Source organism: Gossypium hirsutum, chromosome A05, assembly GCF_007990345.1.
Source record: "Gossypium hirsutum isolate 1008001.06 chromosome A05, Gossypium_hirsutum_v2.1, whole genome shotgun sequence".
In the NCBI taxonomy this organism is placed as follows: Eukaryota; Viridiplantae; Streptophyta; class Magnoliopsida; order Malvales; family Malvaceae; genus Gossypium; species Gossypium hirsutum.
In genome coordinates this window covers 48,041,877-48,047,960 of record NC_053428.1, presented here as the reverse complement: position 1 = coordinate 48,047,960, position 6,084 = coordinate 48,041,877, and positions in this window count along the sequence as shown.

Below are 6,084 nucleotides of genomic sequence, written 5' to 3'. Positions count from 1 at the left end.
GCCTAAAAGATCCAAGATTGGTAAGAAATCTTATTTCTAATTCTGTAGAACCCTAGGATTCTAAAATAAGACCGGTCTTGATAATTTTTCAAATTGATTTCGAATCTTTTTCGAGTTTTCTAGAAAATCTTGGTAAAATTTGATAAATCTTGAAGGTAGATATACTTGTGTTTTTGTTGATCAAAGACCCGTGTAGGTGACTCGGATTATATTTGAACTTGAGGATCATCGTACGAGACCTAAGAAGTTTGGTGTGTGTTTTTTTACAAGAAAATCGAGGCAAAATCAAACCCAACCCAGACCGCACTGCCTGGACCCTTCCACACGACCATGTGACCCACACGGCTTGAGCCATCACACAAGGCCTGGACACACGGTCATGTGCCCTTGTTTCTTAAGTTTTACAGTTTTGACCCACAATTTTATGCTTTGAATAGATTAGTACCTAGATAGGTGTCAAATTATTTTTAGTGAACTAAATTATGCAATTAGGTCCCTGATGATTCGAGGCATGCTAGAATCTATGAATAATCAAGTTAATATGATAATTATTTGTGATTTTGAATCTGTGCATGAACTTCGTAAAGTATATATGTAAAACCCCAAACCCGGCCTAGATGATATGGTCGAATCTGGCGATGTCACATGATAGGGTGTTCGAAAACTAAGTTTCTACTATAAATCCTTTTTGTTTCATTACTCTTGTCGACTCCAAAATCACTTACTTATTTACTTAATTGTTTTAAAACTCAATTCATTGCGGAAGCTTTAAAAATCATTTAATTTATGAAAAACCAAGTTAATTAGGTAAATCCGTCCATCTTAAAAAAAAACTTTTGTTTTAGTGAAAACTATTTGTTCGTTGAGTTTGTGCAGTTATCAAATCCACGAAAACAGTCTAAAATCCGAAATAAAAGCAAACTATCCAATTTACATAAAAAATAACCCGGAAAATAATTAAGAAATAAATACCAAAACTGAAATTAAAATAATATAAATACGTGTGGCCACCGCTGAGTCCTCCGCAGCACCGATCCATCAAGTCTGGGGATTACCTGTGCACATTAAATAGAGAGGGGTGAGTTTACGTAAACTTAGTGTGTAATCCAATAGAAAACAAACAACAGTAAATCATAGTGCACAGTTAAAACAGTCCTCGGCCTATGCCCTTTTTCAGTACCACTAACAGTTTGGGCCTTAGCCCATTTCAGTACAGTATTAAGTATGCAGTAGAGCCTTAGCCCATCATAGTACCAGTAACAGTCATAAATATTCAGTAGCAAAGTCCTACCCAACCAGCCTCTACACATTATCTTCGTCCAACCCTGCACTCTATGTGGGGATTAAATCAACCCACCCATCCCTACACTCCAGATAGTACTGAATGCGGTACATAAACAGTAATTTGCAACTGAGCTGCCAAATATTAGGCTTAAAGCCTTTTAGTACACTTCCTCCAAATATCATCATCCCAACCCAATGCAATGCAAACATACAATATGTCATGCTTTTATGCAACCATCAGTCATATGTATACATACATATATCAGTAATCATGCATAATTTATCATGCATCACATACACTCAGATCACACATTTACGTCAGGTAACACTTACTGACCCTATAGTAGATTCACAGTCGACTTGGGCGACCCGTGCAACCCTAGGAATCATTTCAGATAAATGGGCTCACACGCCCATATGGCTTCCGGCGTGGGGTGTTACATTATCTATGCAAATAATACCTGAGGTCATTCTTAGACATTTCAACGAACAAAAGTTAATGATATGCTTCTATTCAAAACATGTGAATGACATCAATCTTAAGCAATTATATAAGCAACCATCTATACATCTACTCATCATATGGTACAAAGTCAAACATTTCTACATATGGTAGTTAGCTTTAAACTATTATACAATTTAAATAAGTGAACTAATTAATTTAACCTTAAAAGAATAGAACCATTCCACCATGATACAAAATTTACATGTTAACGAAAAATTCACAGCCCAAATTTGCCTTGGTCGTGTGGATCACATAGCTTGGCCCAAAATCCCACACGCCCGTGTGGTTTACTCTTGTGGGCCCACACGGCCCAAATCAGACTAGCCTGTGTGTTGCACACGGCCTACCTGGTCATCACACGGCCGTGTCTTATGCGTACGACTTGGTCTCGTCGATCACACACCCGTGTTATGTCACATAACCTACCACAAGGGCGATCGCACGCCCGTGTGGCGTCAACAGTAAGGTTTTCGGCTTTCGTCGAAACCTCATTTTCTATGTAATCAAGTACACACCTAGTTTGTTTTCAATGCTATTGCAACCATGAGCATTCCAAAACCTAAACATCGGTATTCCAAGCCTAATTTTAGTGACACTAAATAAACTTGATCAAAAATCCAACGAGATGATCAACTTCCAACTAACAAAAACCTTACCTTTGACCGAGAACAACGTTTCTATAGCACTTCAATACTGATCGAAAAACTTCAGCCCTTAACCTTCTCCAAAAACAAAACGAAACCCATCAATCAATATCTCAAAATCAAAATAACTACACTTACTACTCTTACCGAAACTTACCAAATCCGCGTGTGTACAATCAACGTTGCAAATACAAAAGAAAGGAATGGATTCGGAAGAATGAAGCAAAAAGGAGAGGGGGAAGAGGCTACTGAATTTTTGCAAAAAGATAATCAAAAGGAACTTCTGAAAACTCTATATCCCAACTCCCCTTATTTTTCTCCAGCAAACTACCCACTACTCAGAATTCCTGTTTGACCGAAACTCTCTCGGTCAAACAAGCAAAAATAGACTCCCACACTCGTGTAAGGATTCAAACACCAGGCCTCCAACACACCAACACACATCTTAACCACCAGACCAATAGACCCATTCTGATATGGTTTTACAAATACTTAAATATAGGCCCACTGCTCAAGTATAAGGCTTAATTCAGAAAAAAATATCAAAATTTGCCAAAGCTAAGGCTTGAACTAGGGACCTCTCACACACACCCAGAACATTTAACCATTGAAGCAGATACTCATTTGTGTCACATTTTCATAATAACAAGAATAAGAATTTTGGGGCGTTACAATATATATAGCATACCGTAGGAATATTTATTTGTTGTGACTGTATGAGTGGTATCATGCTTCCTACTTGAATTTCCATGTGTTAGAACATTAAATGCTTGGATATGTGATTGCAATTAATCGATTAAATTATGCATGGGTTGGGTTGATATGTACAGAGGAAGAATTGGTAGAATTTTTGCATTTAAACGTTCGTTGTGTACCCATAGTCATAGAAGATTCCAATTGCAACGGTATCATTGTGTACCCAAAGCCATAGTAGATTCCAATTATGACATTTTACTGTGCATTCACAACCCTCTTATGATTTATATGGGAAATTCTGAATATTTAATTATCTTGAAATCTGTGATTGTGCGTTCTAATGCTTAAATAAGTGGTAGTATCAAAATACCATATTTTGAACTGATTTGAAAACTATGTGCAATTTTATTTAATGTTTCCTAAACAACTGCTTGTGTTGGTTTTATTGTAATCGAAATCATATTGAGCGTCATAGCTCACCCTTTTTAAATTTCATCTTTTTAGATAATCCTCAAAGTTAGGATGCGGACATGACATTCGGGAGGACTCGGCTTCATTTTATTTTTCTTAATATTTTAAGTTTCATTATTATTCTTTAATTCCATTAAAAGATTGTATTATTTATGAACTGTGACATGGGACTTAGTTTACGATTTTTACTTAGACATGCATGACATTTAAATCATTCAGGCTATTAGAATACGATTTTTTTCTAATTATACATGAAACATGGTTTTTATTAAAGTTACGTTAATATCACTTTTTTGCTACTAAATGGTAAATGTTTTTTTATTAAGAAAGTAGTTTGGATTTTCAACTAAGTTTTCAATAGTTTGGATTTTCAACTAAGTTTTCATTAGTAAACACCGTTATAAAGAAGATGTTAAACTTAATCATTTTTTTAAACTCTTGTGTTTTTTTTTGAAAAGAGACTAAACTTACTTCTAAAATAAACAAATGTTTTAATTAACTATTTTTAAAACTCCAATAATTATGCTAGGCCATTTCGGTGGCCAATGTAACCTCTCGAATCTCAATCTAAAGTCTAGGCCGAGTTGAGAAGGTTACAATTTCACTTTGTAATTTAACATAAAAAAATTTATTAATTACTTTTCTAATTAATAAAATTTTAATATGAATTTGCAATACTTATGAATACATTTTAAAAAAATAAAGAATTATCATTTATTTATATTTTAAGTAATATCATAAAATTATATTAATTATTAATATCTATTATTATTGTTGAATTATATATATAATTAAAACTTTAGTTCAATTATTTATGTTTCATAAAAGAATTACATATATTCATGAAAAAAAAAATCTTCCTCTAATATTTTTGAATCAATAAATTTATATTAATAAAAACCTAAAATGACATGCATCAAACAACATTTTTTGAGTCGGTAAAACCGAACACCTAATGCACAAGGCACCAGACAAGTCCACCCACATACCAATAACAAATCAAACTTGAAACACAATAATATCATTATTGTCCACGATTAATAATTTCTTAATTTCAATCTAAAAACATGTATATTTATAGTTTATATATTAAATTACAATTCATCTTGAGATTTATCCGTATAATAATAAAATATCTAAAAACTTTCACAATTTCTAGATTTATTTTCCCTAATTTTTGGATGACTAATTAATATTCGCCCAAAGATGACATTGAGTTAGTTTCGATATGCGGTAGGGATGACATTGTATTAGTTTCGCTATGAGGTAGGGATGACATTGAATTAGTTTAAGCCTCAATTCTTGAACTCAGAGTCTCAACAAAAATGCAATCAAAGACTTCGGCCGAATTTGACCTTTAACACTACTAATTTTATTTCATAATCTCTAGTTGAGTTTTTAATCCATGCTAATGTTAGAAAGGTTCTAACGCCCCAAAAATTTTATTTTGGCTTTTACGAAAATGTGACACAAATGTGTATCTACTTTATTGGTTAAGTGTTCTAGGTGTGTGTGAGAGGTCCCAAGTTTAAGCTCCATTTTTGGCAAATTTTGATATTTTTTTGAGTTAAGCCTTGCGTTTGGAGAGTGGACATATATTTAATTATTTATAAGAATATATTGGAATGGGCCTGCTGGTCTGGTGGTTAGGTGGAGTGTGAGTTTAATTATTTATAGGAATATATTGGTTGTTGTCGATTTTGTAATCACGAATTGATTGTGTTTTAAGTCTGATTTTGGGTGTTTTTATGTCAATGTTAGGCTTTGAAAGGCTCGGGAGTGGTTTCACAGCGAATCGATACCAGGTGTGTACCTGAAAACGTAGAAAACAGATTCAGTGAAGCCGAAATCGCAAACTGTCTATGCCATACGGGCGTGTGGTCGCCCATGTGGTAGGTCGTGTGCCATAACATGGGCATGTGATCGACGAGGCCAGGTCGTGCGCACAAGACACGGCCTTGTGATAGCCAGGTAAGCTTTGTACGACACACGAGCTAGGCTGATTTGGGCCATGTAGGCCACACAGACGTGTAGGTTCACACGGGCGTGTGGGATTCTGGGATCACATGGCCAAGGCCAAATTGGGCTGTATGGTCCACATGCCCAGGTAGGCCACATGGGCGTGTAAGCCCATTTAACTGAAATGTGTTCTAATGTTGCACGGGTCGCCCAAGTCGACTGTGAACCTACTGTAAGATCGGTAAGCACTACTTAGACCCTTAAATGCGTGAACTGTATGTATGATGTATGTACAGAGCATGATGATTATACGAATGAATACTGAACTGTTTGTATAAATGATATTCATGTATTAGCATGTCATATACTGTATGTTGCATTGCATTGGGTTGGGATGTTGGTATTTGGAGGAAGTGCACTGAAAGGCTCTTAAGCCTATTATTTAGCAGCTTAGCTGCAATTTACTGATTATGTGTTGCATTCAGTACTACTTGGAGTGTAGGGATGAGTGGGTGTTTTAAACCC